Below are 24,255 nucleotides of genomic sequence, written 5' to 3'. Positions count from 1 at the left end.
CATCCCGTCTCTCTCTCCTTCCTTCCACAGGCCCACAGGTGTGGATCTCAAGAGCACTTATATTTTTTTTTTCTTTTTTTTTAGGGCTGCACCAGCGGCATATGGAGGTTCCCAGGCTAGGGGTCTAATTAGAGCACTGCCACAGCAACGCCAGATCCGAGCCGCATTTGCAACCTACATTATAGCTCACCACAATCCCGGATCCCTAACCCACTGAGCAAGGCCAGGGCTCGAACCCAAAACCTCATGGTTCCTAGTCAGATTCGTTTCCGCTGCACCACGACGGGAACTCCTCAAGGGCACTTCTTAGTAAACATTTTGTGAGCTACTCTGGTTCTCAGAATCGGCTTCTCAGAATTTGCTTCCCAGGGGAACTAACCTGTGACATCTAACCTTTGGTTGGTTAGCATATCTAAATGTTAGATAAAGTTTATTTTACCTGTTAAAACTGGTAGATTTGCAACAAATTTCCAAAGTGCACAGAAAGCCTATTTGAGTGGTGTTTGTAATTCCTAACCCTTATTTGATGAATTTGAGGGCTGCAGATGGCAAATCTTATAAATAATCTCACTTAGGTTAGTGTTTTGATATGCATGTATAATATAATAAAGTAGGGTGGTGCCATATCATAAACTGCATGGTATCCTTACCCAGTGCATGCATCAGGCACTACAGGGATAAGAGTCCATTAGCATGCTTAAAACCCACACGTCGTGGTTAGCTGAGAGGATTCTATAGAATCCTTGCTGCCATGCTCCTGGCCTGTGAATTAACTTACTTGGGAGTGCAAAAGGAGGATCTTCAGCTGCGGTCTTTTTTCTATCTTCTTTTTAAAATCATAGAGGCCACTTTCCGGTACCCATGACAAGTTTTCTCACCTTCTGGTCTTTGTACTTGTTCCATGATCTCTGTACCTCCTGCCTTCTAGGAATTCACCGGCCAAAAGGTAGGCTTCTGCACTTTTCCAGGAACCTTATGTTCTCTTAAAATTTGTGGTCCAGAAACAAAATCCTCTCAAGGGTCACATCTTGAGATGACTGCTTCTTTTATTCTCATTGTTGTCATCTTTCCCCTCTCCCTCCACCATTGGTTTGTTTGCTTTTAATGAAGAGAGTCGCCTTTCATTCCCTTTGGAACTTTTCTTCTCACCAACTCTTCAAGGGCCTCTCTTTCCTATATCCTTCCTTTATCAGATATTCATAAAAGTTCTCCCCGGGACTAGTGCAGTTCGGCACTAGGTTTTTATGACATTCAGTTTCTGTTGGTGTTCGTTTTATCTACTTTATCAGGGTTTATGCTGCAAAAATTAGAAATACCAAGCACCGGAATATTTTTAACTGGAAGGACTCCAGGCTAGCCTTGGCATCGGTGATAGGCTTAGAGTCTCGAGGAGGAACTTTTAACAACATCTAGGTCTTTGATGCAGTGGCGAGTGCTTGTCCCTTTGTGCAATCAGGAGGTAGAATCCTCAGACCTCAAGTCAAAGTCCACTTTTAAATCCTCAACTCTCAGCTCTCTAGGAAACATACAGACACCCTTGCCTTTTGAACACAATGCATTCCATAATAGTTTTTTTTTTTTTTTTTTTTTGCAATGAATGCATATTTCCTGGGGAATGGAGGTTGCTTACTAGTCTCCTAATGCCCGGTACTGTACTTCTACACTAGGTACATCTTCACGGGCCAACTTGTTGCTTTTTGTTTCCAGTGTCCAAGCACAGGCAGGACCGTAAGTCATCAGGATAGACAGCATCCTAAAAGTATCTCCTATTGGCATTATATCCCAGCATCCAACAATTCTATCCATTGTTTCCATCTTTATCTTTGGCAGATCCATTCTGCAAAAGCTATGTCTCAACAGTAGCCAAGCACAAGCAATCAAACTTATCATAGTTTTCATTCTGCTGTACCCTTCAACCTAAAAACTCTGAATGAATGCCTTCTTGTGTTCTGTGTATTTGGTATCGTCCCAGAACTCTTTTTTTTTTTTTTTTTTTGCTTTTTAGGGCCGCACCCGCCTGGAGGTTCCCAGGCTAGGGGTCTAATCAGAGCTCCAGCTGCCGGCCTACACCACAGCCACAGCAACACAGGATTCAAGCCACGTCTGCCATCTACACCACTGCTCGTGGCAATGCCGGATCTTTAACCCACTGAGCAAGGCCAGGGATTGTACCCGCAACCTCATGGTTCCTAGTGGGATTCGTTTCCGCAGCGCTACAATGGGAATTCCTGTCCCAAGGCAATTGTAAAATTCATGAAATTCTTTTGTTCATTTCTCCTACTCACCAGCATGCAGCCTTTGTTTCACACATGCGCTTACCTGCTCTCAGCCCATTTCCTGATAACATTTCTACAAATACATGGCTTCAAATCGCCATGGATAAATTTGGTCAGTGCTTCTATCAGATTCCCCCCACCCCACCCCACCCTGCTCTTTATGCTCCAGCTCCCTCTCCATGGATAAACTGAATGCAATGGACACTCCCTCTTGAGTACTGGTGCTGCTGATATGCAGGAGTCCTGGAGACACCAAGCTGATGCTCAGCATAGTCTGTAAAGCCAGTGACCTGAGGTTGGGCTGCATCCTTCATGGAGCAGTGGGAAGAGTACCTCTCCCTCGATTTTAGTACAGCTCTATTCCACACGACCATAAAATATTTATGTTCGTGTCTCAATAATTGATGAAGTTTATAGTGAAATGGCTCTTTTAGTGTTTTACTGTACACTTCCCACTTTCTCCACCACTTCTTAGCAAAAATATGAGTCCTTAGAACATTAAATAGGAGACAAATCTCACAGTGAAACTAAGTGTAGAGAGCTAATGCCCAAAATGTTTCTTGATAGAGTCAAATTCTGATTAACAGTGGGCAACATCTGTTTGCTTAGGCCGCTCCTTCACAGAAAGTCTCAGTCTTGCCCCACTTCTTGGGGGGAACTAGCTGAAATTCATGAACTGCCAGGTAGGGTCAGAGCAGGGAGAAGATATGGATGAAAACTGACTTTGGAGGAAGTCCGAGGAGAATGAGAAGAAGGAATGATAGAAAGGTGGGATGAAGAGAGACCCAGAATCATCACCCAGAGAATGCCAAGTACATTTCAGGAACCAATGCTGGGAGGCTGTGTGGATGCTCATCGCCCTGGGCATGTGGCCGTTTGCATAGGTGCTGCACACCACCTAGGGAGGTTCCGGGTCAGCTGATCTCAGGACTCTCAGACAGGACAGCCCATCACTGACTACCTGCACCATGTGTGAGAACCTTTTGGCAGAGGTGCTGATCAGCCAAAAAAAGATTGGTTGGGTCCACCTGAGTCATCTGCGCTGTGGCCACACCTACTTTAACTTCCCAGGCGTACCTAAGTTCTGAAAATAGAGGATGGTGTACTTGAACAGTGCTGGTTTGGAATCGAATTCCCAATCCACCTTCAGCATCAGCATTTGAGTAGAACAAGACTGTGATTAAAATGAAGCCCATTATACAAATATTAATTACAAATTCTAACTCTTTCTGAAGCAACTAGGAGCATTACATGTCTGTTTTGAATTTTGAAAGGATTAAACTTGTTCTGTTTGAACTGAGGAGCTCAGCATTGACTTTAATCCTGTTTGGATCTGAAGTGGTGCTTCTTTCAACCTCACCCTCACTGAAAGGAGATAAACATGACCATAAAAGTAAGGGTAGCATCTTTGTGTTTAGCTGATTACCATGTCAATGTATAAGAAATCAAAGTGTAAGGCAAATCAAATACAAGACAAATTTAGGTTTTATTAAAATTTGATTTCTTGGCAATAGTTGTTTCTCTCTGGAGAGTTACTGTCTGCCATTTAAGACTTAATCTGATACAGAGTTCCCCTTGTGGCTTAGTGGAAACAAACCCAATTAGTGTCCATGAGGATGCAGTTTTGATCCCTGGCCTCGCTCAGTGGGTTAAGGATCTGGCATTGTTGTGAGCTGTGGTGTAGGTCACAGATGTGGCCGGGATCCCAAGTTGCTGTGGCTATGGCGTAGGCCAACGGCTACAGCTCTGATTCCACCCCTAGCCTGGGAACCTCCATATGCTGCGAGTGCAGCCCTAAAAAGACACAAAGACACACACACACACACACACACACACACACACACACTCACACACGAAAGATTCCAAATGATTTTTTTAAATCCCTTAAAAGGTAATACAGAGAGTTCCCATTGTGGCTCAGTGGTAAGGAACCCAACTAATTTCCATGAGGAGGGTTCAGTCCTTGGCTTTGCTCAGTGGGTTAAAGATCCAGCATTGCGGAGTTCCCGTTGTGGCGCAGTGGTTAACGAATCCGACTAGGAACCATGAGGTTGCAGGTTCGGTCCCTGCCCTTGCTCAGTGGGTTAACGATCCGGCGTTGCTGTGAGCTGTGGTGTAGGTTGCAGATGCGGCTCGGATCCCGAGTTGCTGTGGCTCTGGCGTAGGCCGGTGGCTACAGCTCCGATTAGACCCCTAGCCTGGGAACCTCCATATGCCGCGGGAGCAGCCCAAGAAATAGCAACAACAACAACAACAAAAAGACAAAAGACAAAACACAAAAGACAAAAAAAAAAAAAAAAAAAAAGATCCAGCATTGCTTTGAGCTGTGGTGTAGGTCACAGATGCAGCTTGGATCTGGTGTTGCTGTGGCTGAGAAGTAGGCCAGCAGCTGTAGTTCTGATTCCACCCTAGACTGAGTACTTCCATATGTCACAGGGGTGGCCCTATAAAGCAAAAACAAAAAAAAGTGAGACAGAGGACCTCCTAGCAAAAGCCTAGGGAATCTACATCAAAGAGAGAGGCTTGAACATTTCCCTTCTTCCCTCTCTTCCTTCCAGCCTTTTTTTCTTACATCCTTTTTTCTTTTCTTTCTTTCTTTCTCTTTCTTTCTTTCTTTCTTTCTTTCTTTCTTTCTTTCTTTCTTTCTTTCTTTCTTTCTTTCTTTCTTTCTTTCTTTCTTTCTTTCTTCCTTCCTTCCTTCCTTCCTTCCTTCCTTCCTTCCTTCCTTTCTTTCTTTCTTTCTTTCTAATATGACTTCTTGCTTGCTAGACAATGCAAGTGACACCCTTTAGCCTAACTATGGTCACTGCTCGAGTTCTTGGCCTGAAATGTAAAGTACTTAAATGAAAATACTTGTTTTTGATATCCTCAAAAGGCTATTCCATTAATTCATTTACTGTACAAAGATGGATTTTGTGCCAACTTTCCATCAGGACTTTGCAGAAGGTGCCAAGGATACAGAATGAGTAAGGTATAGACTTTGGGATCAAATGGCTTGCAGTCAAATGGGAGTGGGAGAGACAGACAATAACAGGCTATGTCTGTGCAGTCCTAAGAGGATGGCTTTGGTGCATGTATAGTAATTACTAAATAAATGTTTATGAATGATTTGGATCTTACTAAGACGGTTGGTTGCTGCCATTAACCACCATCAGCCATCCCAACTGTGAATATCAGTATGCCCAGGTCATTCTCAGACTTTTGGTGAAGTTTTCCTTTGCCCTGTCAGTACCACCTCCCACATGCGACTCTCTGACCTTATTTGCCACCCTTAGTCAGTGTCTCAGGGTGAGAGCATTGCTCAAAGCAAATAGGAAAAGCCTGCCTTTTATTTGTTCCTTTTAAACTTACCGACTTTTAATTTGAGGATTTATTTGAGTGTGTAGACAATTGACGGGTTAGAAAATTAGTTTCTCTCTTTTTTTTAATGTAGATCTCTTGGTTTTTAACTTTAAAAAGTTGGTAACATTTCAACTAATAGATTAGTCTTCAAAGAAAGGAAAATTATGTTGACTTTTGATATTTTCAGAGGGCATTCACACATGTGACCTAGAGTATTCTAACAACCCCATAGCAGGGTGGCCCTAAAAGAATCTTAGAAAAAGGAAAAAAGCACGGGGCCAGGTCTGGCCTCAACTGTGCTGTCTCAAATTAGCTCTGAGAGCAAATCATGGTTACATGTAGAATAGAGCAGACCTACCTCTATTCACCAAATTACATTTGTTTGTGCGACCTCAGACAATTTACTTAATTTCTGTGTAACCTGATTTCCTCTTTTGTAAAACAGAGATACTATTACCACTGTCACACATTGTCTGGGAAAATAGTCTTATTTAGGATATATCAAGGGAATAGAAAAATGCCTGACACATAGTTATTACCGTGGTAATTATTAGTATTTCCTTCCTATTATTGTAGATGAGGAATCTGGAATTAGAGAAAATCTTCTTCACTTTCCACGGCCTTTCACATGCAGGTATGTTGTTATGGGTTGGTTTCCAGGGAGCTGCCTTTGGGACAGAGTTTAGTGTGCAGTATTTTATTAGGAAGTGCCCTTATGATCAAGACCTGTGGAAGGAATGGAGAGAGAGAGAGCACAACTGGGCAGAAGTGAGATCTGGTGAGATCTCTGAAAAAATCCTACACGTAGCTCCAGAGCTAAAGTAGAATATCAAAACAGCTCCCCTTTGGGAAACAATGGTTGTATCATTACCACCCCACCTCAGTTAGTCCCTGGATTTGGGTTGCTCCAGGATATGACTGTGCTGGGGGGTGGGGGGGTCTCTGATTTCCAGCACTCCTCTGAAGGGGCTGATAGACCCCTTGCAGAAGAGTGTTTACTGCCAGAAATGAGGGCACACGTCCTTCCTTGAAGGAAGTCTGAGTGGTTCATCTCGGTGTCCATCACATGCGCTAACAGTGCCCTACAAGAGAAGCAATACAGGGTACAGACTATGGCATTGATTCTGGTGCCAGATTTAGAAATCTGGCTGTGTTACTTATGCATGTTACTTAATTTTTCTGTGTCTTTCTCCCTTAAGAAGATGATAAAACCTATCTTATAGGATACTATGACAATAAATGAATATTTATAATCACACCTAGCAATCTATTCAGTAAGTTTTATCTATTTCAACATTCTGCATTTTCCCAAAGGAGGCAAAATTTGTCCTGTTTCCAAATAAATTAAAAACACCTATTCCAATTTTTTTTTTTTATAAAATCGAGTTACCATAGCTTCTCTGTGTATTTGCTTTAAACTTAAAAAAATATTTTACACTATGCCCATTTACTTTCTCTACAGCCCCTCGGAAGCCCAAGATCTCTTGGACAGCTCTAGTATGTTACATTTGTCCTTAGCATAGCATGTACAATGTGACAGCTCCACACTAAGCCAATTTTTTGCATATTTTCTTATATTTCAAAAAAGTCCTCATTTCTTAGCTTTAATATTACCTGCACATGTCATTAATATAGGGGTTTAAAAGAGTATGTATATTTAGCATCCTTTGTTCTTATAGCTGTCCACATTGGTCTCATCACCACCTTCCTGTAATTCGCCAACAAGGCAAATGTTATTCTCTGTTCTGCAACTTCTTATCTCTATATGAATGAAAAGTGTTATATTTTTAGGGTCAAGTCTGGGAGGCAGAGCCTTGAGAATAGGCTATCATGTATATTTCAGACTATAGGCAATATTCTTTTACAAAGATGCAGAGCTAGCATGATTAAGCACAAGCAACAGAGCCCAAAGGTTAGCACCAAAGAATGGATCCAGTATGAAGTCATGTTTGTTCTTCTTTTTTTTTTTAATTTTTGTTTAATTAGGTTTGTTATTCTCTGTTACAAAACTAACAGTTGTGGAGTTCCTATAGCGGTTAATCAGTAACCAACCCCATAAGTATCCATGAGGGCATTGATTTGATCCCTGGCATTGCCACGAGCTGTGGTATAGGTCATAGCAGTGGCTTGGTACTGGCATTGCTGTGGCTGTGGTGTAGGCTGGGAGCGGCAGCCTGATTTGATCCCTGCCTGGGAACTTCCATATGCTGCAGGTGCAGCCCTAAAAAAAAAGAAAAAAGAAAAAAACTAACAGCTGTAAGTCAATCTTTTCAAGAGCTAGGATGAGACAATTTGATCGCAGTTCAGACATCATTTTTTTTTTTTAAATATCCAGGAGTTCCCTTGTGGCTCATGGGTTAAGGATCTGGCATTGTCACTGCTGTGGCTTGAGTTCAGTCCCTGGCCTGGGATCTTCCACATGCTAGGAACATAGCCAAAACAAAAAAAAAAGTCCAGAGAAATCTACTCTAGGTTTATAAAATAAATATCCATGAGTTTATACTGATAAATATAAATAAATAAGTAAATAAATGGAGGAAATAGACTAATCTCTCTTGCAGAAGAATCCAAATAATTTATGTAGATATTCCACTCTCAAGGAGGTAAAGCCAAACTTCCTATTCCTCAAGTGTGCACTGGGCATAGCAATATTTTCTCAAAAACCATGGTATGAAAATGGGGAAAAGAGGAACTTTTCAAAGGAAAAATCTAGCACTACCTCAGCCAGGTGATCAAGGCTAACATTAATAGTATTTAGTCATGCTTAAAATATGTATCCGCATACTTTGATATGATAAAAATGGCGCTTTGCTTCTAAAATTTTCTCCCTCCGAAACTCATAGAACTCTTTTGATTATGATGAAAACATCAATAAAACCTCAACTGAAAGCCATTATACAAAATACCTGACCAATATTCCTCAAAAATACTCAAAGTCATTTTAAAAAAATTCTGAGAAACCGTCACAGCCTAGAGAAGCCTAAGGACTAAATGTTACATTACTTCCTGGATGAGGTCTTAGAATGGAATATGTATGATGGGCAAACTCTAAGGAAGTCTGAAGAAAGTATGGGCTTTAGATAATAATGTAATGTTGCTTCCATAGTTATGGCAAATGTACCATGTTGCCAACAGGGAAGTTGCATAGGGGTGAATGAACTCTCTGTACCACCTTCACAACTTTCTATAAATCTAAAAATATTCTAAAATAGAAAGTTTAATAAAAAGTAAGTTGAGAGTTCCTGCTGTGGCTCAGTGGTAACCAACCCGACTAGTATCCATGAGGACTCGGGTTTGATTCCTGGCCTTGCTCTGTGGGTTAAGGATCTGGCGTTGCCATGAGCTGCAATGTAGGTCACAGACCCCTAACTTCCATATGCCACATGTGCGGTCCTAAAAAAAAGCAAAAAATCAAACAAAAACAAAAACTATATATTATCTAGAAAAGAAACATTTTTTAAAAAGTCAAAGTCCCCGAAAACATCTGCTCACAAGAGTATTTTCCCATCTGTCCTTTTGTTCTTTCCAATTCTTACAGTTCTACCTTCCCTGCTCCTTGCTTATGGGTGATGAGCACATTTCCTTTCCCACTGACCTTGGCCTTGGACACATGACCTGGCATGGCCAAATGGAAATGAGCAGAATGTGCATGTACAGTATGTCTCAGAGCTTCTAACTGCACCCTTCATCATTAAAAGAGTCCGTCCCAGATAGAGGTTACTCTGTTTACGTGCCTTCCAGAACAAGAAAACAGGTGGAGCTGGTCTCAGCTGAGCCAGGCCAAGCTGCAAGCAGTTCATTAGCACTGCAGCCACATCATAGTCTTCATATAATATAAGAAATAAGTATTTGCTATTATAAACCACTGAGATAATGGGAATATTTGCAACTACAATAAATGTAGATGAATATATGTGTTATCTTTTTCAAGTAAGATTCAGTTTTTGTATTGTCTCCTTCATGAATCCTTCCCTTAACTGTGTGCATTACTCATCTGTGATTTCAAGGTTTAGCAAATAGAGGACTTAATGCGTTTAAAAGTATATAGACTGACCTGGTTATAGTTAGTTGTCATAAAGCAAGTCTGAACCTTATTCATACATTCATAGATTCAGTAATATATATATTGGACCTCTAATGTTTTAAGTACTTTATAAAGCTTTGGAGATATAATGGTGTGTGAAAATAAACAGGAGTCCTATGCTCTCCAAGCTTTTAAGCTGATGGGACAGAATTTACACAATCATAATACTAAATGTAAAACGATAGTTCTAACCAATGCTCTTTAAAGATACCAGGGCATGTTATTCTCAGGATTTACATACGGGCGATTTGACCAAGTCTTAATTCCAAGGCAAGGAAAGTTGACAATGATTTAAGAGGCAGAAAGGTTGGGAAGGAAGTCCAGCCTCTAAACAACCAATGGGTAGAAGTAGCCACTGTGGCTGGAGAAGAATAAGCGACGTTGGTGTGAGATGAGATTGGAAAGGTAGAGGGAAGATAAACATGGCATCTCTACCTCTAATACTACCACCGGTGTCACACACAGAGTACATGCTTAACAAATAATGATGATCATAGATGGCTGGATTCAGGTTAGCTCAACTTTTTCTTTAAAATTAAAGTATAATTTGCATATGAGATTATATTAATTTCAGGTGTACAACATAGTGATTTGACATTTGTATACACTGTGAAATAGTCACCACAAGTATAGTTACTACAGGGTTAGCTCAACTTTTTAAGAGACATTCTAAATGCCTGTGGCTGGATAGTGGAAGTGCCAACATGGATAAGGCATGGCTCTCATCTGCAAGGAACTCATATGCTAGAGACTATAATAAGCCAATAACCATCAGCCGTAGTTGATTTCTATGTGACAAAAAAGCCAGCGCCCACTGACTTACTGCTTTAAAATCCAAACAAATGTTAAACAACCAAGTTACATTAAAGACAGGAATATAGCTAGTCTTTGAAAAGAACTGGAGACAGAAACTCAAATGCTTCTAGGATTTTTTTGTGTCCTTTTTATCTGTTCTTTCATTTTCAACTAGTTTCTTTACATAGTAATATAGTGCTGTCTTCATTTTGTTAGTTCTATGCTTCCTTACTTTAGCTATCAAGAGCGACTATACTAAAATTCGTTTATTGTTGAGCTTGGCCCAGTGACCCATCCTTGGACCAATCAGTTAGGATTTGGATCACAAAACATGTAAAGTCACTGTCTTTAAAAACCACGTGAAAGAAAGGAGCCCTGACACAGATAGCATCACTTATGAATCTCAAAAAGCTTATGAGTGTAAGAAGCTAGGCATAAAAATCCATATGTTATACTGTTTCCTTCATATGAAATTCTGGAAAGACAAAACTATAGGGTGAAAAAGAAGATAAATCATTGCCTGATATGGGAGGATGAGATTGAAAGCAAATGAATATGAAGGTGTATTTTTGGGTGATGGAAATATTCCATATTATGATTCTGGTGGCCGTTGCAAAGTAGATTTAACAAGTCTCTTTAACATATTCTTAAAATTGGTAAATTTTATGGTACATTAATGTTATCACAATAAAGCTAATTTTTTAAAAAGCAGAAAGAACACGTGGCTGGGCAACAAGCAATTCCAAGAGCGAGAAGATGTTGGGCAGATAATACCAACAATGTCCACCAAAAATACAGTTTGGTAAGTGGGATGCCAGTTTACAAAACAAAGAGCAACGGTGGGGGCATTGAAGGAACATATTACCTTATATACAAATGTTTGCTTTATCTGTGATGGAGAATAAGGAATCCCATGTTCCCATGAAGATTCCTAGATATTTGAAGTTCTGCAAAGCAGGCATTTCAAGTGATGTAGTTAGTTTAAAAAATACACATATAGGAAAGGACGTGTTGGGGGATGGAAATGGAAATGTGTTTGGAGTGTCAGAGGGGGAGAAGATAGGATGGACTGAATGAGAGAGAATTTCTATCCTATGAAGAGGAAGAAAGACTTGGAACATTCTCTACTGCAGTTTAGTAAAATTGTGTGGTGTGATTTAATGAGCTCTGGTGCAGAAATAAAGAAACCTGGCTTCTCATGACTGTAAAGTGCTCATTTTCTTCCCTTCGTTTTTCTTTCTTTCTTTCTTTTTCTTTTTTTTTTTCTTTTTTTGGATCGGGGGGAAGAGTGCATATGGAATTTCCTGGGCTGGGTATCAAATCCAGGCTGCATGCCGCAGCTGTGGCAATTCCAAATTCTTAACCCACTGTGCCAGGCCAGGGATGGAACCCATGCCTCATCAGTGACCTGAACTACTGCAGAGACAATACTAGATCCTTTAACTCACTGCACCCTCATAGAGAATCTGTGCTCATTCAATAGATATTTTCATTCAATAGATATTTATGGAGCACTTACTGTGTGCCAGGCACTGCCAAGCATAGAGTACAGTGGTGAAAAGTACCTACTTTCATGGAGCTCATGGTCTAGCAGGCTAACATCCAGGTAAACAAATAACTACACATATATAAGCTAAGAGCTATGTTTGTGCAAATACAAGGGATTGCAAGAGCTCATAGCAGTAGCAGAAAGTAGTAGTAGAAAGTGTTTAGAGAAAAGGCATTTTAAAAAGGCACTTCCTGTTGAAGTTGAACTTGAAGTTAAGACATGAAGAGGAACACAGCAAGGGAATGAGTTAGAAAGCCTTCAGATGAGGGAAATCATGGGGCCTGGGAACCTGAAAGACATTCACCATTTGAAAACTTTATCTAAGAGTACAAAGTAGGTTAAGCTCAGACAGACTATCTGGAGTTAGATTATTATGATCCTTATGATTCAGCTAAAGATAATTAAACTTCACACTAAGGTTATCTAGTCCTTTGTCACTAGTGTGTTTAATTTCCTTGAGCCTACATTTGCTCACTTTTACTTTGGAGATGGTATTGGACAGACATTATATGTTTGCTCAGTATTTTTCTGTTGGAAAATTAATCCTTCCCTAAGCAGAGACTTCTTTGCCCAGTCACAGGCATAACCACCTGACGGTCAAGGTGCTTCATCCTTTTGGGTATAGCGACTAATTCAGAGATGAGAACCAGATCCAAGCAAGGTCACTATTAAACTTGACATGTGCAAGTCAGAGTAAAGGGAAGCCTTGGGAGGGAAGCTGTAGAATGGGCTAAGGGCTACTGCAATGGCTTTTTATTTTAACCAATAGAGAGTGAACATTAAGCCAAAACACAAAATTCAGCACTGAAGGGTAGGAAAGAGCATTATATCCCTATAAGTCCCTGCATCCAGCCATGCTTGAAGTGAGTACCATTCTTGAACTTCCTACTTATATGAACCAATTATCTTCCCTTTTCTCTAAAGTAGTTTGAGTTTCTTGAAATTAAAATATTCTTGATTAACGCAGAGATAATTCTGTCTGCTTCCAAGGCTATTGTGAGGATAGTATGAGGATATATATACACACATACACATACACACACACATATGATATATAGGATTATAGATAGGCTATATACATATGATTTATATAACCATATATATATATGTGACACAATATATATATATGAATGCATTGTAAACTCTGAAGAGTACCTGAGTCATAATTACACGTTTAACACAATTTCATTTGGCCACGGAGAAAAACATTTTTTAAATACTTATTCTCAGAGTTCCCGTCGTGGCACAGTGGTTAATGAATCCAACTAGGAACCATGAGGTTGCGGGTTCGATCCCTAGCCTTGCTCGGTGGGTTAAGGATCCAGCGTTGCCATGAGCTGTGGTGAAGTTCTCAGACTCAGCTCGGATCTGGCGTTGCTGTGGCTCTGGGATAGTCCGGGGGCTATAGCTCCGATTAGACCCCCTAGCCTTGGAACCTCCATATGCCACGGCCCTAAAAAGACAAAAAAAAAACCCTTATTTTCACTAACTGGTGTTCTTCATGAGATTAAACCACAGTGATAAACTTTTGCATATGCTATGATTTAGAATCAAAAATATTTTAATTGTTTCTGTGTCAGGCTTAGTTCTAAACACAATTGCTTTTTTTTTTTTTAAACTAGTGTATAAAACCAGACAGTATTATGTTTATTCAAGTGCTTATGGCCAAGTATATTTAATTACTTAGGAAAAAAATTTGTTTCTACTCAAACAATGTCTTTTTAATAGAGAGATTGGGGCATTATTTTTCTTTAGTACAACCATAGTAATAAAGCTGCGGACATGTTTTCATAGTTGAGCTTCCTCCAAGATATTTATAAGCATTTGATTGCAGACTGAATCCTTCTGTTTCCTGCTTCCTTGTGAGTGAACGAGGGGATTCCCTGGCAGTGCAGTGTATTTGCTCTATCCATTTGCTATCTTACCTCCTCTCTCAAATATTCCAAGCTCTCCTTGCCAGTGCATCAGGGGAGAAATCTGTTTATGTTGTTCCTCAAGTGGTCTATTATCGCTTCTGTCATATTCTGGGATGCTCACAATACCTTCCTGAGACACAAAGGCAAATGTGCCAGCTTTTCCAGTCATTCTGATGACATTGTTAGGAAACAGGCTGATAAACTATGGCTGCATCAGTCACAATGCCAGATGTTCCTGGCAAAATGTCTTATATGAAAATATATCTGAGCTAGTCCAGAAATGGAAATTACCTTTAGTTTTTCAGTATCGGATATATTTTTACCAGGTGAGTTTCTTCAGTAAGCTACTTGGATGGAATGAGTAAAATAGTAACAGCACTGGTTTTTCACACAAAAGCTTGGAATTTTCCCTTTACATACAACAGTATTTTTTCTCATTCTCTCTTGTTAGAAATCCAACCCCAATAGCGGGGTTGAAAGTTTCTTTCATGGGCTTATTCCAGGCATTCTGAGGAGTCAAAACAGAAAGGACAGCTTACAAAATCAACTATACTGTGATTTGCATAACATTTTGTACTACATCATAGTATGCAAGACACATAAGCCCAGACTGCTTCAACATCACCTCATTCAGACCCATATGTTCCAAAATAAGACCACAGACAAATGGTTGACCGTAATTCTGAACGCACGTATTTCAAAGAGAAGGCCACTGATGGTCACTAATTTGCCTTGTTTATACGTTCTGACCAATCCTTGCCCAGACCAGGCTTACTAACTTCCATTCTAAAACCACTGTGTCCATCTCCTTCCCCTCCCATCCCCAAATCCTGTAAGTACTTTTCATCTACATTTTTCCTTTTGAGAACTATGGATACTCTTGTTAATGTGCTCAGCAAGCTTCATAAATTCAGCTTTGTGTGACCATCAGGAATCCCTGGTGATCTTTACATGGGGGCTGGGGTCCTACACACACAGGGCCATTGTTTTCCTCAACATCCATCCTCATTCCCACATTGTGCTTATTGTTCCTGGAATTTAAATCCTCGTTATGATGCATGGAATGTTTAGACCCCTCCTATTAGTTAATGGAAAATTATCTGAGAAGAGAGGAAGCCGAGGGACTTACTATTCTCGTTCAACCTCCATATTCTTTGCCTGAGGCCAAACAAAACCAGGTGGTAGCCAACCCTTTTACTTTTAAGTAATGGCCCCTGTTCTGCTGAAACTACAAGACAGAGCTGCAAAAGACAATGATGTATGTACTCATGTACTCTCAACAAGCAAGCACTAGCTTCTGTTGTTGTTGTTGTTTTATCCTAGAGTACATACCCAAGGATGGAACAAGGGACAAATATGCAGAGGTTACATAAAGGAGGCCCAGAATAGCTATGTAAGTAGTTCACAGCTTGTTTTGACCAGCACAGAAAATATTCTTGCCAGAATAGCTATCTTTCTCAATATAAATAACATGCCCCCTCCATTAGGACTTGTGCGGTTGGGCTACTTGCTTTTTAGGTCCTTTCCAGACTCAAGTCCACTTGAGGTCATAAAAATTGCAAAGTAGGTAAACTCTGACTTTAATGATTATTCAGATCATGTTTTTTCCCCCACAGTCTTCACATTGGTTCTGTTTTGTTTCTCTTCACCACTGTCCACTGATGTTTTTAGAACTTTCTTGTTATCCTCATTTGCCCAGGATCTTTATTTTAGGCCTGAATCCAAGACCCAAACATCATTCTTATTCATGTGGCTTTACTTCCTGTGTTGTAACTTAAACAACCAGAATGAAGTTTTTCATAGCTGAAGGTTGTAACTCTAAGGTATAATTGATTTTATCACGATATTCCCAAAAGAAACAAGCACAGAACCAAGGAATGGATGTTGGTGTTTCATGTATCACCTCTACAGCAGTGGCCCACTTTTCATCTGTGTCAGGCTAGCCTTGTGCAATAGCATTTTCTAATTTACATGATGAGCACATCAAGGACCCAGTCAAACATCATGTCTTTCAATCCATTCCCCAGCAGGCATTTGTCAGCCATCATATTCAAAAACTGCACATAAAATTAACTGGTTTATAATGAACATAATTATGTGCTTAACTATGTATTTTATATGCATTTTATCTCATTAAATTCGAGTACCCTAGAGAAAACAGATTCATAGCCCCCATTTTCTAGATTTTAAGAGGCTAAGTAAATTACTCAATATTACACACTTGGTAAGTGTTGGATTTTGCTCTCAAGAAGCTTTCAATCTCCTGAATAAATAACAATAGCTGTGGAATACAATAGCATGAGAACAAAAGATATGTCAAAGACAGTAGTGTTAAATGCCTTCTAACCAATTTGTGAAGACTTCATTTCCTGTGTTTAAAAAAAAGAAGAGATCATGCTGAAATGGACTCTTTTTAGAAAGTTTCCAAATGGAGATGGATACTTACTAGATTTCAAAATATGTGCTATGGCAGGATGTTTTATGAGGAGAGAAGTTGTGGCAAGCAGAGGAACAATACATTCTTGAAAGGAGAAATTGTCAGGAGCAATAATTTGGATTATCAAATTACCAGTAAATTGTCAACAGCTAGTGAAATCATGAATAGGGCCTGGAAGAGGGAGGAGGGAGGTGAAAAGTGTACTTTGCAGCCACACTAGCCCTTCTCTCTAGGAGCCACTTGGAGCTACAAAAAGATTGGCAACTCAGTTTTATTCTAGTGGAATTTGTTTGTATCTGCCCTTGCAAGAGCTTTTTTTTGAAACAGAACTTAGAAGGGCAACTTCCAAACATCAAGCAGAGTCATTTGTTTATGAATTTGTCAATTTGTTTGCTGATGTTTGCTTTTTACAGTCTTTTGGGGGGTAACAAAATTAGCCATATGCGTAGCTGAGAGTGCAAGAAAGAAAAATAATAAATGGCATGCAGGAAGTACCTGGCTATATGCAGAAGTGGTAAATGAGAAGGAAACTGATATTTTTAAGTGGATCACAGACTGTGATCATGGGATGCGCTATATTTTTCCTCTAATTTTTTTTTACTCCTCACAACAATCGAAGGAAGGTGTCATTTACCTTCTTTGGTTGTTTTGGTTTTTGTTTGTTTGTTTTCAGAGAGTGACGCTTTTAGGAAAGTTCAATACTAAGCCCAAAGTCATATAGTTGCTAAGGCATAAAGTCTCTATTTAAACAAGATCTCACTGATTTCTAAGTACATGCATTCTCATCAAATGAATCGCATCAATAAACTAAAACTCAAAATTTTAGTGAGCAGGTACCATTAGGAAAGTTAACAAGCACAATATTCAGATAATAATTCAATTAGTGTTTCAGTTACATATTGCTACATAACATGCTATCTGGTACTTAATGGTTTAAAACAATAATTTTTTATAATGATTTCTATTTTTTCTATTACAGTTGGTTTACAGTGTTCAGTCAATTTTCTACTGTACAACAAAGTGACCCAGTCACACACATAATTTAATATATACATTCTTTTTTTTTTTTTTTTTTTTTGTCTTTTTGCTATTTCTTGGGCCACTCCCGCGGCATATGGAGGTTCCCAGGCTGGGGTCCAGTCGGAGCTATAGCCACCGGCCCCCACCAGAGCCACAGCAACGTGGGATCCGAGCCCCGTCTGCAACCTACACCACAGCTCACAGCAACGCCGGATCCTTAACCCACTGAGCAAGGGCAGGGACCGAACCTGCAACCTCATGGTTCCCAGTCGGATTGTTAACCACTGCACCACGACGGGAACCCCATAATATATACATTCTTTTTCTCTCATTATCCTCCATCACACTCCATCACAAGTGACTAGATATAGTTCCTAGTGTGATACAGCAGGATCTCATTGCTTATCCATTCCAAATGCAATAGTTTGCATCTATTAACCCCAAATTCCCAGCCTATTCCATGCCCTTTCCCTCCCCCTCCCCCTTGGCAACCACAAGTCTGTTCTTCAAGTTCATGAGTTTCTTTTCTGTGGAAAAGTTCATCTGTGCCATATATTAGATTCCAGATGTAAGTGGTATCATATGGTATTCGTCTTTCTCTTTCTGACTTACTTCACTCAGGATGAGTCTCTAGTTCCATCCATGTTGCCGCAAATGGCATTATTTTGTTCTTCTTTATGGCTGAGTAGCATTTCATTGTGTATATATACCATATCTTCTTAATCCATTCATCTGTCAATGGACATTTAAGTTTTTCTATGTCTTGGCTATTGTGAATAGTGCTGCAATGAACATACAGATGTACGTATTTTTTTTTCAAGGAAAGTTTTGTCGGGATGTATGCCTGGGAGTGGGATTGCTGGGTCACATGGTAGTTCTACATTGAGTTTTCTGAGGTAGCTCCATACTGTTTTCCATAGTAGTTGTACCAAATTTCCATTCCCACTAGCAGTGTAGGATAGTTCCCTTAAAGCAACAATTTTTAATTACTTTTCATTATTCCATGTTAACTGGGCTCTGTTGGGTGGTTCTTTTGCCATACTATACCAGATGTCAGCTGGTTCTGCAATCATCTGGAGACCCTGCTGGGACAGAATGTCCCAGAGAGTTCACTCAAATCATTGGATTTTATGCTGGCTATTGTCTTGGGTCTCATGACGATGGGCTGCTGACCAGATATGATTCTCTTTCACACGGCCTCTCCGCATGGCTTGGATCTCTCACAGCCTGGGCGGCGAGTTCTAAGAGGGAGTGTCCAAGTGCTCAAAAGTGTAAGTTGCAGATCTCTTTAAATTCCGTCTTGACATTACACAGGATTTCTTCTGCAAGATTCTATTGGTCAAAACAAGCTTATGGGGTCAGCTTAAACTAATGAGGTAGAGAAAGAAATTCCACCTCTCAAAAAACAAGTGGCAACTAGAGATTTTCCTACAAAGTAAAGACAAACAGAGAAAGATACCATGTGATATCACTTATATGTGGAATCTAAAATATGGCACAAATAAACTTATCTACAAAAAAGAAACAGACTCACAGACATAGAGAACAGACTTGTGGTTTGCAAGGGGGAGGGGAGAGGGAGTGGGATGAACTTGGAGTTTGGGTTAGTATATAAATATATACATGCATGACTGAGTCACTATGCTGTATGGCATCAATGGACACAATACTTTAAATCAACTATAATAAAAATGAAATAAAAAATAATTAGCAAAGGATTTGGAGCACTTCAAATCAACTACTACTAAATTGTTTGTTGTGAACTTGGAGGTGAGATCCCTTTGCAACTAAACGTTTTTAATTTCATGTGAATGTATATTAAGCTATTAATGCTACAGTTTTTTTCTCTATGTGGATAGGAGCACTCTGCCCCTGTTTTCACAGCACTGTATTTATTCTTCATGCTCAATAAATGTGGTTGACTTGGCCACAGAGTCAACTGATACAGATTGTTGTAAAGATAAATGCTGCTCAAAAGAAGTCTCCCTTCTACCCTCAGATGACCTCCTAAGCAAAAGGAAACAGAATGAAATCAGCCAACCATTTTATTTCACAAAGATCACATCTAGCTAGTCATTTCAAGCAACAGCCCCTTAGTATCCTCCGTGCAGAAATCTGCAGCCTAAACCCAGGTGAAACATTTTATTCTTCATTGACCTATCTCAGGGACAAGCGAGCACTTGCTGAAGAAGCAAGTTCTCATTATTAATTAGTAATTCATTATTGCATGGTTGCAAAGGAATCTTATGATCTGCAGAGACTTAAAATGGGCACAATCATCAATATTTCTGTTATTTCAAAATGGGAAACAACCTTAGTCTAAGGTGTGTGATTTCTGGAATGCGTTTCTAGATACTTCTATCCTTTTTTTAACAACATTTTTGAAAGCCATATTAAAAATAAAACCTTTGGCTACTTTTAGCCTATGTTGATTACTTTCCCCTAACACTGACAATTTAAGTAGTGTTTCCTACACAATTAATATTTGTTGTTTTTTGCTCTAAACATAAATTTATTTGAATTAGAAAAGGTCAGGCAACAGAAGTTTAAACTCAATTGCTTCAGTTTTTACAAGATTATGAAAATGGAATTTTTTTCTTAAATGTGGTATATGTTTGGCAGAAAGAAAGCAAATGATTGTTTATTCACTACTGAGAAAATAATTAAATATAATCATGTGGAATCATATGGTAGGAATAGGAATCATGAGAGTAGATGTAAGAAATAAAGAAAGCATTTGTTATGTTTCATATACCAGAGGGCAAATGTTGCAATGAGAAAAATAAAGCTACTGATGATTGTATTTTATTTTTATTTTTTTAAATATAATCTTTTATTTATTTTTTAATTTATTTTGTATTACTCAATGAATTTATTACATTTATAGTTGATGATTATATTTTAATATCAAAAATCATCATAAAGTATATTGAAAATGTAGCTATCTGTTTTTCAGTGTCTTCAAAATCTAAAAATAATGCACATCCATTAAAAAAAAAATAAACACCCAAAGGATAGTTACATATTTATTTTATTTTTTTAAACTTAATTTTATTTGTCTTTTTTTTTTTAGGCCCACACCTGCAGCATGTGAAGTTCCAGGATAGGGGTTGAATCGGAGCTGTAGCCGCTGGCCTAAGCCACAGCCACAGCAATGTCAGATCCTCAGATCCAAGCCACGTCTGTGACCTCCACCACAGCCCACAGCAATGCCGGATCCTTAACCACTGAGCGAGGCCAGGAATCAAACCTGCATCCTCATGGATGTTAGTCAGATTCATTTCCGCTGAGCCACAATGGGAACTCCCAGGTAATTATTTATATTAATATACATACATGTGGATATTTTGGTACAAATCAATATTAATATATATTATTTGATAAACAAGTTTAGACTCGTAAAAATAATTTTAACTATTTAACTATTCAACTAAGTTATTAATTAATGTGTCTCTAAAACTCCAGTGAAGTTGTTCCTAAGACACTAATCCAATGGCTCTTTTGCTTATTTTTCTCTAAAGTTTTTTTTTTTTTTTTCTTTTCCATCTTTCTTGTACTCCTCCCTTGGTTTCTTTTTTTTAATTTTCTTTTTGACTGCCCTGTGCTTGTGGCATGCAGAAATCCTAGGCCAGGGATCAAACGTATGCCACGGCAGTAACCAGAGCCACAGCAGTGACTATGCTGGGTCCTTAACCATTAGGCCACCAGGGAATTCATCTCATCCCTTGGTTTAGAGGGTACCTCTGTGGCTGCGTTATTTTCCTACTTTTGAGATAAATCTGAATCCTTTGCAGTCTCCTTGGCTAGATGCCAGATCCTTTTTCTCCCCAACTTGTGTTCCAGGTGTCTACTTCCCATCACTCATTCCCTCTAGGAAACCCCTTTTAACTCTCGACTCTCAAAATCTTCTCTGGAAATCCTCTCTTTACTACCTGGAGCTCATAATTTCAAAATTGAGCATATTATCTTCTCCCCAAAATATGCTTCTTCTCCTTAATTCATTTACCCCTCTAATGGCAGCATGACTTTGTCTTCTCGAACACAAATCTGAGTCATCAAATGCCTCTTCCTCTCCTTCCATGCTCCTGCATACACTATATTTCAAAATTTCCATAATTCAACCTTCGGTAGTTTTCCTGAATGTGCTCTTTTTCTCTGACCTCATATGATTTCAGACATTCATTTAGTCTCTTTCTTCAAATCTTCTTGTATCCTTTGTCTCCATGCTCCCAAACTCTGCCATTTCCAGTATCTTGGGAGATTCCTCTTTCTCAAACATACATACACCAAGCCATAAAACCCTATATCTCCATTCCTTCAGAAGAATATCCAAATTCCATAGAAGTCTGGAGTTTCCAGTGGAAACGAATCCAACTAGGCACCATGAGGTTGTAGGTTCGACCCCTGGCTTCACTCAGTGAGTTAAGGATCCGGCGTTGCCATGAGCCGTGGTGTAGGTCACAGATGTGGCTCGGAATGGGCATTGCTGTGGCTGTGGGAACCTCCATATGCCACAGGTGCGGCCCTAAAAAAAAAAAAAGACAAATTCCATAGAAGTCATTCAAAATTCTTGAAGCTCTTCCCTCTGTTTAAAAGATAGTTTCATCTCTCAGTCCTTTGTTCTCTAGCAGTAGGAGACCATGCAGGCCAAGGTGTATCTCCACACCTTTGCACATGGTGTGTCTTTCTGAGATGTCCTTTAAAATTGTTTACACCTATTCAATCTCAAATTGTTCTTTAAGACCCAGCTGAATTGTTGCTTCATCTGGAAGAATTATTCTTTAAAAAATTAATGATTCTGTCTCATTTTTTACCATATTACCGTGCATATTCTTATATTATTGCATTATGTTGCTTTGTATTTATTTGCTTGGATGCAGACTTCCATCACCAATTAACCTCAGACTTTTTTTTTTTTTTTTTTACAAAAACATTTGTTTCTTATCAATCCTTGTATTCCAGGCCAAAAATAAGGCCTGGTTTTGTACAGTAATTTCTGAGTAAACTTATCTTAAATGAGTTAAATGCATCCTTCTGCATAATGTGCTTTGCAGTTTGATAAACTATATTCAAATATAGCTTTATTTGTTAAACCTGTATTCATTCGGATACTTAGTTGAGTGACTTTTAATAATTTACTTTTTATCACTACATTTTCTTCATGGGTAGATAATGGGACCTACCTCACCGAGTTGTTGTGACAATTGACATTAAATAATGCATGTGAAATAGCACAGTGTCTGACACTTAATAAGTACTCAATAAATGATACCTGCTACTATTATAGGGCTTAAGTTGAAAAGGAGAGGAAGTAGAGACCAATGAAATGTAACAGCTGGGATAAAATTGAGGGATAAGGGGAAGAAAGCTTAATCATATTGAATGGAAGTTTTGGTAGCAATGAAAGAGGTGGCGAACTGGAGGAAAAAGAAAGTCATAGTGAGAGAGGAAAAAGAAAGTCATACGAACGACGTGCCATAGTTCGTAATCTGCTGTGGAGCATTTCAATGTGACGAAAAGATCCAAATATAGTCATAAATAAGGGTAGAAGAAATGGATTGTAAGGAAAGATAATCAGAGATGAGATAAGCCAGGAGTTAAATGTCATGATATTAAATTGTTGCCTTCAGAAATTTGAGTCATAAATGATTGCCAGGACAATCAAAGCCAGTGTAGGCTGAAACCTTGGGTAATGCCAGAAATTTAACAGTGCAATACTTGGCTGGTCAATAATGGTGACGCTCTAGTTGGGACCACAAGCTGGGGGACATGAGAGGATGGATAGAGGTAATGCTACCAGAAAAGAACTTAAAAACCCTAGGCCGTAAGGCCTTGCATGTCCCAAGGATTACTAGACCACAAACAAATAGTGGGAAAACTCATTACATATGAATACGCTCTCTTTCATTTTGCAGCATGGTAATCTAGAGATAGATGATAGATAAATAGAATGAATGTATATGATTATACATCTATTTATGTGTATGTATTACCTCTCTCTCTCTCCCTTTCTCTCTTTAGTCTTGTATTTTTAGGTAGAGAATTTCATTTTGGACATTTCAACTGCTGAATTTATGAACTGCACACTACTACTTAGAAAATGAAAATAAGCCTACCTTTTTTTTTTTTTAATTTTATGGCACACCTATGGCATGTGGAAGTTCCTGGCCAGGGACCGAATCTGAGCTGCATCTGTGACCTTTACTGTAGCTGCGGCAATGCCGGGTCCTTTAACCCACTGTGCCTGGCCAGTCATCAAATCCGCATCTCTGCAGCAACCTGAGCTGCTGTGGTCAGATTCTTAACCTACTGTGCCATGATAGGAACTCCAAGACTTTTATTTAAAATACAAAATATATGGTATTTCTCTGTAAGTGGTTACCTCAGTCAGCTTAAGACTGTCCACTGTGAACTGACACGCAAATCTTTGAGTTCTGTATGTATCAAATTATCAAATTATACTCAGCAGTATATTCATTATTGGTGCTATACTCTTGGAAGTTATTTATTTACCACAGCTTTCAGACCACTGTTACTACACTGTAATACCATTTGGTGATATGGTAGAGTGAAAAGGAATATAAATTAATCTAAAAGGTTAATTACCTGTGGGGTAAAACATAATAAGTAAGTATATATCAAATGTATCTATAAGCATAGAGAATATGTCAAGGTCAGCAAATTTAAATGCAAGGACACAAAAACACAATGAATAACCTTGGAATAATGCATAAAAATTTACACTTAACATTCACTTTGGGCTTAGATAATGCTAGAGGAGATAGCAACAATACAATGTGACAAGTAATGATAGAAATAGGAATAAAGTCCCGCCT

At 39.0% G+C, this 24,255-nt stretch overlaps 1 pseudogene; it reads right to left on the bottom strand.

Moving 5' to 3' along the window:
- Window positions 1-14,131, bottom strand: part of LOC100622486 — a 38,343-nt pseudogene extending 24,212 nt beyond the window's left edge.

This window comes from Sus scrofa, chromosome 9 (assembly GCF_000003025.6).
Source record: "Sus scrofa isolate TJ Tabasco breed Duroc chromosome 9, Sscrofa11.1, whole genome shotgun sequence".
Classification (NCBI taxonomy): domain Eukaryota; kingdom Metazoa; phylum Chordata; class Mammalia; order Artiodactyla; family Suidae; genus Sus; species Sus scrofa.
Note: the sequence above shows the minus strand (reverse complement) of the source record. Positions and strands in the feature narration are given on the sequence as shown.